This window comes from Macrobrachium rosenbergii, chromosome 11 (assembly GCF_040412425.1).
Source record: "Macrobrachium rosenbergii isolate ZJJX-2024 chromosome 11, ASM4041242v1, whole genome shotgun sequence".
Taxonomy (NCBI): domain Eukaryota; kingdom Metazoa; phylum Arthropoda; class Malacostraca; order Decapoda; family Palaemonidae; genus Macrobrachium; species Macrobrachium rosenbergii.
In genome coordinates this window covers 42,208,117-42,221,160 of record NC_089751.1, presented here as the reverse complement: position 1 = coordinate 42,221,160, position 13,044 = coordinate 42,208,117, and the positions used below count along the sequence as shown (strand labels likewise).

The following is a 13,044-nucleotide window of genomic DNA, read 5'->3' as shown; positions in this document are numbered from 1 at the left end:
ATATATATATATATATATATATATATATATATATATATATATATATGTGTGTGTGTGTGTGTGTGTGTGTGTGTGTGTGCGTGTGTGTGTATGTGAAGACCCTCAAGCGTGTAAATAGTGCTGGATAAAGCAAATCTTTGGGGTTTCAGCTTTCTTAGAACTTTTACTCTTGTTCCTCCCTTTCTCTCGGCTTAGCCCTTTTCAGTCTTAGGATTTTGATATATCTAACTTCATTTACGTAGATATTCTTTTAATTTCTGAGGTCTTTTGTTGAGTTTACTTTTCATATTGCCACTCGATTTGAAAGACTCTAACAAACATACACCACGCTATTTGGCACTGTTATAACCATCCGGATATTGGCATTAGTGCCTGAGCATTACGAGCATTACTCCAATATTCTTTTTTTTTTTTTTTTTTTTTTACTTATTCACGTTACATTTATGAATGTTAATGTGGTCTTGTAAGTCAGGATATCTTACATGAGATTTCAAACTTGCCTGAGGGCTGCAATTTATTCTCTCATTTAATTGCCAGCCACATTAGTTTCTAAAACACGCACACGCACACACACACTTACATGCATACACACACACACACACACACACACATATATATATGTATATAATATATATAATATATATATATATATACATATATATTATAATATTATAGATATATGTGTGTGTATGTGTGTGTGTAAGTGTAATGTACGGATTTAAATCGTTAGAGATTACGCATTCTGCAAATATATACAATTACATACATGTAAACCAGACAAACATTAGTGAACTCTAACAAAAAACCTTAAAGAACAAAAGTGAGGCGATTTACATGGAAACGATGCCTATCTCTCGAAAGATAAAGCCCAGAACCTCTTCCTTATTCTGCTACTTCTCCCCGAGCTTTACGCTGCTAATAAAGTAGCGACTGATAAGAAGTTTATGAAGTTCATAAGAACTGCTTTTTTATGACTCTTTACACGCCCCTCTTTTTTTTTTCTCTCTCTCTCTCTTTTATGCCGCTGGCTATAACCATGCATGCATGTTTGCTTGTTTGGTGAGGTGGGTGCTTTAAGAAACTGACGTTGATATAATGTCAGTTCTGTTTGAAATTAGGAGATTAAGTTATATCTTACATTTCAAGTGGTTTGAAACTGAACTTTGACAGTGGTTGAATGTGACTAGACCAAGCAAATCCTAGGTGTTAACTAAATTGCAGCTATTTCTTCACAACAAATTCCTTTTCGTAATCTAATTTACTTACACCTCTTGCGCTTGGTGTTGTTTGTTTCTAGCTGAAGTCAGCTGAACTGATTCCAGTGTCACCTGCTTTCAGGCCTGCTAAGCTTGCTTGATTACACCTGGAGAGTGAGTTACAAACATTTAAACCGGTTTGGCACTTAAACCTGAGAGTGGTTGAGTGTGACCAGTCTTATTCAACCCCAGGTGTTAAGTGAATGGCGTCTATTTATCCACGACAAAATGAGTACCGTGATCTGATTTGCTTACCCATACTTCTTCAGCGTGACATAATTTCCAACTGAAGTCAGCTGAATCTATTTCAGTATCACTCAGTGCCACCCCTGCTAAGCCTGCTTGATTACACCTGCTAGCTTTTTTGTCCTGCACTGGTTCACAATAAAATGAGTATCGTGATCTAATTTGGTTACTTACATTTCTTCAACGTGACATCGTTTCCAATTGTACCCGCTGAATTGATTTCAGTCTCACTTTGTGCCAACACTGCTGAATCCTCTTAATTACACCTATTTTTTGCTCTGGACCCGTCCAGCAGTCGCTATTCTGCCGCCTCGTCTTTATCACACTTGAATCGTAATCAACGCAGGCATGTAATTTTCGTCGCAAATAGCATTCGCCATCGGGTTTTTGCTGACTCGACTTTACCCGAGATCCGCTAGTCTTACTCGGCACAAAATTCCGCATAGTAACGCCTGGATTCTTGATTCTTCTTTTCTATGCTGGAAATATCATAGATACCTTCGGCATCTTCCTTTTCCGCGAATCGATCACCCCCGGCTCCTGTTTTCCTATAATATGCTATATGTGTGTTATAGCTGATTATTCGCAATATTTGTACTTGACTGCTCAATGGTGCGTTGGTTAATCGGTTTTTATGTATAACGGCGTACCTAAAACATTGGTTGTCAATGCTGAAAAATTCTATAAAGTATATATATATATATATATATATATATATATATATATATATATATATATATATATATATATATATATATATATGTATGTATATCAATGTAATTGTAATGGCCACAATGCCCTCTTAACTTCTCGAATTCTTCGCGATTTTTTTGGATATGCCTGTCACTACAAAGCCGTAAGATCCAAGTGCAAGAAATTGAAGTGTCTGTGATGTCCGGTCGCGGGAAACGAACCAGTGTCACCATAATCACAAGGAGGTCACGTTGAGCTTAGTATCCGGTAAAAGTGACCATCAGTTTCTACATGTATATATATATATATATATATATATATATATATATATATATATATATATATATATATATATATATATATATATATATATATATATATAGATATATATATATATATATATATATATATATATATATATATATATATATATATATATATATATATATATATATATATATACATACTGGTAATAAGTGCCTTCGTAGAAGTTGGCTGTTTTCCAACAAAGACGCTGGAAATTCTTTATTTTTATTATCATATATGTATATTTTTTATTTATATGTTTTTCTTGCATTTACGGAAACGATACTGAATTGTTACCAATATCTTGATGATCTTATGAAACCAGTTAATAGCTCGTTAAAAACGTTTGAGAATAGGCATTCGTGTTCACATAATTATGTTTGAAAGAAACTGAATGTTATCAATTGTGTGAAACCGATGGTCTAAGAGGTATGAAGACCGCAGCTGTCGAAAAACAATTAGAAAAATTAATTGTACTGTCACCACATATTGCCTGTGTCGATTGAATGTTAAAAGTGAAGAATAAGGTTGCTAGTAAAGGAAGATGACATTATTATCATTATAACTGCGTCCCCTCTCCAGGTATGTTGTTCAATGTAAACTTTTTATTGTTTTTTGAGGATAATATTTAGATTCAGAGTTGGCGAAGGTTACAAGAACCAAGTTGAGATTTACGACGAAAATATAAATAGCATGAACGGATTGCATGGATAAGGAGCTAATGGCCATGCAATACACAGGGATATTAATAATCCCACGAAGGAATGCGAAGGATGAAGTGATTTGCTTTGTGTAATTTTAAGGGTATTGCTCAAACGGGATAACGATAACGCTATAATGTCAGTAAATTTTGCTGATTTATGAATTTGCATGACAATCATATGACATTAAGTAATTCAGAATAATGCAATTTATTGACATAACTGTGGATTTTTAATAAACAGCAATTCAACAAGGACACTTCGAATCTTTTTCGCAAAGATGATAAAGTTATTTCGAAGCTTGAATCTTCTGTTTCCGCAAAAATCAAAACAAATGGTGGTCAACAGATTAGTGAACTTGATTAGCGGGGCATAAGCGGAGACTTGAGATTCCTCAGCAGAATTTTTTGGAAATTGAGCAAACAGATCCGAAATGATGAAACTTTCGAAGGTTACAGAGCTCTTGTGTGTGTGAAATCAATATCATTTATGAAGTTAATAAATCGAAAACAAGTAATTTCGGAACGTAAATTATGATGAGAAAGAGGATACCGAGTGGAAGGACATTAAGGAAGGCAAGAGTTATGGAACAATTTTCTATTCCTTATGTCACATGAACGAAATTTATGGTTTGCTCATAAAATAATCCAAAATTTCACATGCGTGGAAGAGTATTAATTTTTTATGGCTTGCCTTAGGCGTATAGAGATTTCCCATGAATTTAATGATGAACATAAAAGGCGAAAATGATAATCAACGACCAAGTGGAAATAAGTGACTATAATTCAATTAAGACTGAACTAGCTAAATAAGCGTAATATAAATCACCGCAGGAATGTTCCAGAAAGTTAACTAAAATAAATGAACTTAAATCATGACCATACGTCCTAGAAAAAATGATCACGTGCATGTGATAAAGGCAATACAAAAATGACAAGTACGAAGCTGGTGACGAAAGGGAAAAAATAATTCTGGTAGAAATGATAAAATAAATTAGTTATATCAGTCAAAGGCAGAGAGCTCTAAGACGCCATTTCAAGTTGAATTCATTTACAAAAGTTAACGAAACACTTAATGATGAAATTAATCACATGAAATACACGTGTCCTTGGCCACGGCAGCTTTGATAAAAATTATTGTCACATGAAGGCAAAATTAATCATACACTAAAAGTGAATCTGGCCTTGCAAGTTAACTGTACTCATGTGATTTGAGCATATGGCGTACCTGCCAAGCTAGAAGTAATCATATAAAATATAACTGACGATCGTTATCAAAAGATATAGAAGAAGTCTCACTGTAGCTAATGAAGCCATGAAAAGTGGATTCAGGGATGCAGTGAACGATGACGTCAGTGACAAAAATGTAAAGGTAGCCTCATAAAATTAGATAAATGATTACCACACACATATCAGAATAATCACGTAACAAAAGTGGGCCATGATGACGTTAAGTGAACAATCATAACGGAAATGAAATATCCAGAAATGTAATTCAGTTCACAGGTCGTCGAAATATCAAGGCTAACGAGGGCCAATATTACAGAACGAGTCGAAAAATAAAAGAAAAATGAGTAAAAAATGCGCCGAAGTTTCTTCGGCGCAATCGAGTTTTATGTACAGCGTATAATGCTGTATGAAACTCTCAGCCACGGCCCATGAAACTCTCAGCCGCGGCCCATGAAACTTTCACCCACGGCCCGGTGGTGGCCAGTGTGGTTGGTACGTATAGCGGTGCCAGACGCATGAGCATGACTAACTTTAACCTTAAATAAAATAAAAACTACTGTGGCTAGAGGGCTGCAATTTGATATGTTAGATAATTGGAGGGTGGATGATCAACATACCAATTTGCAGCCCTCTAGCCTCAGTAGTTTTTAAGATCTGAGGGCGGACACAAAAAGTGCGGGCGGACAGACAAACAGCCATCTCAATAGTTTTCTTTTCCAGAAAAAAAAAAAAAAAAGAGAAGCCATCATTGTTTACGAAACCACGAGGAAGGTTGACGGCTGCGGCCTATGAAGTACGGCACCAGCCTGCAACTCGGGTCAGTGTCTCTCCAGCCACCGGTGAGAGAGGAGAGAGAGCGCGTCTCTATACGCTGTCGGCATGTGCGCCGTTCTTCAGCGTTCTTCTTATTCGCTGATAAGAACTTTTCGATAAATCTGACGATCTATGTTCCATAACCCAGAAAACACGTTTAATTTATTTCAACCGAATGACATTTGTCAATGATAGTGAATATCTTTAGACTTCTAAAATAATCACGGAATTATGTGGCGATGGAGTTGTTATGCTTCATGAAAAATGAAAAATCCTCGCTTTGTATACTGTAAACTGTTTGTCTATATGGCTTCAACGGTGTCCTTTTCCTGTCATTTTCGTTTATTTCAGGTTTAAAATAGTGCACACCATACTGGACTGAAAAAAATAAATCAACGTGAGGTGGAATATAAGAAAGGAATTCCAGACCCATTTTTCTGCAGATTACGTTCTATTGATGACGTAAGTAAGGTAACGATGTTGCCCTTGATAGTACCAGAAGTAATTACCAAGATCGAACGTCAATCAGATTTGAATTACATTACGCACTTTCCCCCAAAAGGAAGACTAAATCTTTTTCTAAGCTAATGGGGCTAAAGAAGCTTTTCTCTTGTATTCCTGTCATGCAGATAATTAATTTTTTTTTAAACTAATAGCGTTAAATTTAAGAGGTAAGTAAGGGCATCTTATGAAGATTAAATTCAAAATTTCAATTTGAAGAGACATCACTGTTACTAAATTATTAACATAATGTTAAGAAATCCGTGTATCATTTTGAATAAATTAACTGAACTACACAACAACAGATAACCTTCAGATATAGCTATTCAAAATTGATAATGAGGAAGAAAAAGAGTTACGAATGATAAAGGATTCCCCTCATTAAACGCAGGACAACGCATGACCTACTTTCACGAAATTGCGGGGAAGAGAGGTGTTTTAGGGGCCAACTTAAATGAGCAACATTATTTAAAGGAACGTACTGGTTATAATGAACCCATTTTAAGTCGTCTACGTCTTCAGCTAAAATACTGAAAAATCATTTGCGGATTAAGTAACTTGAATTAGTGTGTGCGTCATTTGTTCATCTCTGTCAGTCATTACTTGAGAGAGAGAGAGAGAGAGAGAGAGAGAGAGAGAGAGAGAGAGAGAGAGAGAGAGAGAGAGAGAGAGCGAAGATTTTGCTTAGTTTTCTCTTGTATACGAGTGTGTGTGTACGTGAGTGTGTGTGTGTGAGACTAAGAGATTCTTCTCATCTTTTTATTCCTTATGTGTGTGTGTGTGTGTGTGTGTGTGAGAGAGAGAGAGAGAGAGAGAGAGAGAGAGAGAGAGAGAGAGAGGTTTAGTTTATACTATTTTTTCCTGTTCTAGGTACACACCTCTCTCTCTCTCTCTCTCACACACACACACACACACACACACACACACACACACACACACACACACATATATATATATATATATATATATATATATATATATATATATATATATAATAAATATATAAAGAAAGAGAGAGAAAACAATGTGTCCAGGAAGTGTTCGATATTTCTCCCTCCTAGTAATTTATTATGTTTAATAATACGTGAGTCCGTTTAATATGACTCGTGATCAATCAGGCAGGGAGTTTTCATCGCAGAAATTTGTCAATAATTGTATAAATAATCTCTCTGCGTAGGTATGTAAAATCTCTGCGTGTTTCATTATGCATGTCATTGTGTAAACATACTGCTAAAGCTTGTGTAAATATTCATCTGATCCCTGAGTTTATACACACATGCATATATATCTATATATCTATCTATATATACTTGTATATACACAATCACACACACACGCACACACACATATATATGTGTGTGTATATTTGTGTGTGTGTGTATATATATATATATACATGGGAAAGTTTAATGTGTCTGTATGTCCATCTTCTTTCAAAAGGTTGCATCTGTGCAACTTTATATCGGTCCACATGTGCAACTTTTCACTGTGAATTTGGTGTGATGCACTACAGTTTGCAAGATTAATTGAATAGATTGATCATGCAAGGTCAAACGTAATTTTTTTCTCATTTACCTGATTCATGCGTGCAAACCTCTTCATATTGTTGTCAGCGCCATCGTCCTCCAGTTTACAGTTCCAGTAAGAAGATTTTCTATAAAGATTTGTCTCATAAAGGGTAATGCCAACAGTGCACCTCATGCAGTGCGCTGTAGGTATTTCTAAAGGGTATTTGCAGCTTTCCTTTGGCTTCTGGTTGCATCCACTCTGTAGCCCTTTACTTTATCTCTATTCCGGCTTCCTTTCTTTCAATCTTGCTGTTCAACACCTCTAACTATTGCGTCTTCCACCTTCCACCTGAAAAGTTAAGTATACCTTAGTTTTATCAGACCACTGAGCTGATTAACAGCTCTCCTAGGGCTGACTTCCTGGATTTCTGCATCTTGCTGTCCAACCACTTCAACTCATTCTTATCACTGTGTTAAGCGCTCAAGAGTCAAAAGTGGTTGGCTAGAAGCCTAAATTTCTGAATCGATTTTACAAGGAGCTGTTAATCCATTAAGTCTGGATGACTGCAACTCGAGACTTTATAACTTTCATACATGGGGAAGGACCACCCAAAAACTGTGCCCAGTCCATTTTGCCAAGGTTTTGCCATTTTTAAAACCACTATTGGAAATGGAACTGTGACAGCTACTGCATTTTTCTGTAGAGACAGTTTTCAACACTCCAGTGTTTGCAGCGGGAACTGGGACACACACACAAAAAAAAAAATTGTTGGTGCTCACCCATAATGAAAATCATCTTATGTGTTTCTGGAATTAGAAAATTACATAAGATGCTCAAAGAGTAATTCAAAACGAATTTGGCTCTTTCTAGCTTCACTAAATCCTGTGTTCTTTTTTGCTAATATAAATAATTCATATTAAGCTTGTAGTTGGTATCCGGCTGCTATAAATGTAGGGGAAAACCGTTTCATATTGGTCATAATAGAAGCACTTCATGACGAATCCAGTAATGGTTTATTTTAACCAAATATGCCCCAGTCAAGAGACATTCTGGGCCACATTTATAGCTACCTTTTAAGCTGGACGACTTTGGGTATTCTCAAAGTATGCATATATATGAGAGTATACTTAGTGGTTTACAGATCGAGACTGGCATAAATGCCACAGCAAAATCGATCCCACGGGAAAACTGCGTTAAAGTGACCAGTTAACTGTTTCAGGAAATTTAGAAAAGAGTAGTGTTCAACATTTTGGAAGTGAATGTGTGTGACATGAAAGGGAAAGCATGCACACTCATCTCATATATATGTGGGTAATACAAGCACACTCATACATATGTGGGTAATACAATAAGTGTTAAATGCTCATTTTATAATACTGGCCATTCATCTCCAAGAAATAAACTTATGGGTAGAATACACACACACATATATATATAGGTATATATATATATATAATATATATTATATGTAGGTATATATATATATATAAATATATATATACACACACATACACACACACACATACACATATACACACACATATATATATATATATATATATATATATATATATATATATATAAATAATGTATATAAGTGAGTATTTTCATTCTTCGATAAACTACCTCTTTAAGTGAAGCTCTTGGATAGATAAATAGATAAACAAATACAGGTATTTTGTGTTTATTTCTATGTATAAATTCCAGTTACGGAAAAAACGGGGTATTAAAGAGAGAGAGAGAGAGAGAGAGAGAGAGAGAGAGAGAGAGAGAGAGAGAGAGAGAGAATGAAAACAATTGATCCCGCTGTTCAGAGTCAAACTGTATATGAGGTAATGGGAACCTACTTGAATGCAGAATGATAATAAATAAAATAAGGAAATATTATGATATATAGAAGATTTCAAGGATTACTTATAATCGTTCTTTTTAGTTTGTTATAATAAACTGAAGAAAATACTTTGCATAAACTAACCTAAAGTAACAACAACAGCAACTACTAAAATAAACCTCACAGCAATCTTGGCAGAAAATGACTTCTCAAGGAGATATATGTGAATGTAAAAGGCCTTTTGAATAATTTTCGTTCTTTGTGGCTTTTAGACTGCTACTGTAAGCCTAAGGCATCCACACTGGTATATAATAAGACCGTTGTAATGAATACCACACCACGAGCATATCAAATGTAGTAAGAAAAAAAAATATATATATATATATATATATATATATATATATATATATATATATATATATATATATATATATATATATGTGTGTGTGTGTGTGTGTGTGTGTGTGTGTACTCGTATAAATATACATATATATATTATATATATACATATGATATATATATATAAATGCTGTCTGTTTGTCTGTCGTTACTTGGCTATTTATTAGTCGATGGACGACTGCTTTTTTTCCTCCCTTCATCGAGGTCTTCCTACTGAGTGAAAGACCTCTAAAGACTATGATTTGAAGTTTTAGTTTTACAGTATCTCATTCTCTGTGAATGGAAGTTTCTGTTTTTTTTTTTTTTTTTTTTTTTAAATAAATGTACCATTTTAATATGTCTCTCTTCCACCCACAACAGTTTCTCTCTCTCTCTCTCTCTCTCTCTCTCTCTCTCTCTCTCTCTGTCAGCTTAAGAAACGTTGGTATGTGTGTGGGTGAGTGTATCTGTCATATTGTACATATGCAGATAATAAAATAACCACATTCCAGTGTTATAGGTCTTGACCATCTCTTAGGCTGGTATATTTGACCTTATTCTATATCCAAGTTTAGTTTTCTGCTTCCATTTAGCCAATGAATGACTTTTACTCCATTGCTGCTAAGAGAAAACTAGTTTTATTCACATAAAGGAAGTCTATATATAGTGTGTATATATATATATATATATATATATATATATATATATATATATATATATATATATATATACAGTATAAGTGTGTGTGTGTATGTGTGAGTGTGTGTGTATGTATATATGCAAAATCACCTCCAATAAAATACATCATGTAAACTATAAATTAACAATAAAAGACCATTATTGATTAATAAGGTTAATTAACGTCTAATCAGTTTATATCCGAAAATCAAGCCTGAACTCACTGTATAATTGCGGTTATTTCCGTCCCAAAAAATAGAAGAATTTCGAAAGAAGACAAATGCAAGACAATAACGCAAGAGTAAATATCTCTGAACCGTTCTTACCCAAGAACATTTTCAAACTTTTTACTATTTCCCCTTGCCTCTAGTCACATTCAGCTTCTCTCGTTCTATAAGCCACAAACGGTGAGGCAAACCCCACGTATAGAAAGTAAACCCCGCCAACTTACCATCAAACATCCGCGCACAGACATATGTAAACAGACTGGCACCGCCATAAATTATTCAACAGAGGAGCCTCGCCATCTTTGAGAAAGAAGATGCCCCTTCACGCGTATCTCAAGTGATGTTTCCCCTGTCAACTTTTCCCGCCTTCCGTCATATTTCTAGATTTATTTTCTAACAACTCGGTATCTCCTCGCGAGGGAGTAATATCCGAGAAGATACTTTAGGGCTTGCTTAAAATATTCATTTGCGTATGTGCATATTTATATATAAGTTATGTACAATATTTTTTTGTGGAACTGAGTTAGTCATGTACATACTCTTGTTAGGCCGTGTTCTATATATATATATATATATATATATATATATATATATATATATATATATATATATATATATATATATATATATATATATATATATATATACATATATATGCATGTGTATGTATTTATGTTTATGTGTGTATTTGTATGCGCGTTTGGATGGGGAGGTAAGTAGGTAGGTGTTCGGATATTAATTGGATGTTCTTTAAGAAAATGAAATTATGCATATATACATACATACATACATACATATATATATATATATATATATATATATATATATATATATATAATAAAACTGTCTTGTTTGTGTGTTTGAATGCACACTGGAAATCCCGGAGGCTTCTGGGGTTCCATCAACCTCCCCCTTCCCTCTCCCCTCCCCTCGCCTTCCCCCCTCCCCTCCCCTTTCCCTCCCCCTCTCCATTTCCCCTTCCTCCTTCCCTCCCCTCACCCGCCTACTTCCCCTTCCCTCTTTCCTCCCCCTCCGCCTTCCGCTATTTTAAACTATAAAACCTCATTAACATATTAAAAAAAATATTTAAAAGAACATTTCAGTAAAATATCATCACCTAATACCAAATGGCATCACCGCCTCTAGCTTTAAAAAGGGGAGTGCCATTTAAACTCCGTTGAATCAAATAGCTCAGTTCAGTTTGAATGAATACCTTTAAATTCTTCCCGGCGAACGAATGATTTAAATCACCCCCCCCCCTAACGCTCTTCATTTGCGTGAGTCAGTGGACACCTGTTCTTCTCAACCCCACCAGGGCATTTAAATTGCGCCTGGGGTTCACTGTAACGGGGCTCTTGATTTGCGGGAGTTTAAATGCCGTCTTTTTGTGTTTAAGCATGGCAATGGTTTAAGGCGCGAAGAAAAAGAAAAAAAAAACAACGATTTTAGGCCGGTATGATTTCGTCATTGATTTTTTTTATATAATTTAAGAGGTAAAGCATCTTCTTTGGACTCTATGTTATTATTTTTAAGTACATTACTGCAAAAATTTGTTTGTAATTTCATTGAATATATATATTTTCCTAGCAACACAGGATATTAGACGGTGCATCCAAGTTATTTTGCAACAGCGGCGATTATGCTATACTGCTCACTATTTATCGGTAGACTGTGTGAGTTAATTTGGGAAAATTAATATCGTTTTTTTATCATTTTTTTTAGCATTCAGTTTTTTATAAGCATTTACAAAAGGCACGTACACTATTTCTTCGTATCCTGTACTTTACTTAACATAGGACAAATGAAAGAATTAATTTTATTTTAATATCTAGACAGAAATCGTTGATGATTGTCGTTCGATAAGAACTTGGAGTTGATTTACACTGTATACGGCTACGTTTTCGAGAGTCCTTTGTACGCAAATTCTTTTAATGTACAAACCAATAAGGATGTTTGAAATATCGTCTCGACTATAGTACTAGTATATATGTACATATATATTATATATATACATATATATATGTATGAATGTGTGTGTATATGTGTATATATATATATATATATATATATATATGCATATATAAATAAACCACGAAGTCGATACTTCATCCGAAACCTTACTCATTTGGCTACTAAATTGCAAGTTCGCTCCCGTGCAACATACTTCACACCAATACACGCTAGGCACAAAGCACTTGGTGCAAAACGTTGCATGCACTACTCTGCTACTTTGACGGAGAGCCTTTTAAATGCAAAGACTTAATAACTGTTCAACAAACTTTGCACGCTGCTCTACATGTCAGCGATATTTGACAAATGCGTTATTGAATGGTCAAAGCCTTTAACCCGAAAACGCATGACGGAGTTTAGATCTCCTTAAAATTAATGATTAATGGTTAGCATACTTTCATTCATTACCTTTTTTTCATTTATTTGTCGCTGTAAAGTATAATAATGACTCCTTGTCTTGTTTCTGTGACGTATATTTTACTCTCTTTCATGTATTTGTGTATGCTTAAAGTTGAAGATTTCAACTGTTTGAAACCCCTTTCATTGTCGCGAGTGTTTATTCCTTTCCAAAGCAAAGTTCTCAAGCTCCAGTTTGTATTTTTCCTGTTCTATGCCTCATTTATTTTCACTCCATCTCCATTCTAATATATAAGAAACATTCCTACC

The 13,044-nt window shown here is 34.8% G+C and overlaps 1 protein-coding gene across 1 annotated transcript in view; it reads left to right on the top strand.

Annotated features, from left to right (window-relative positions):
* Positions 1-5,265: 5,265 nt before the first annotated feature.
* Positions 5,266-13,044, top strand: part of LOC136843376 (LHFPL tetraspan subfamily member 7 protein-like) — a 40,537-nt gene continuing 32,758 nt past the window's right edge. The window contains exon 1 of the mRNA XM_067111725.1: positions 5,266-5,706. The gene's annotated coding sequence lies outside the window, so the exon portion shown is untranslated. The remainder of the gene's footprint in view (positions 5,707-13,044) is intronic.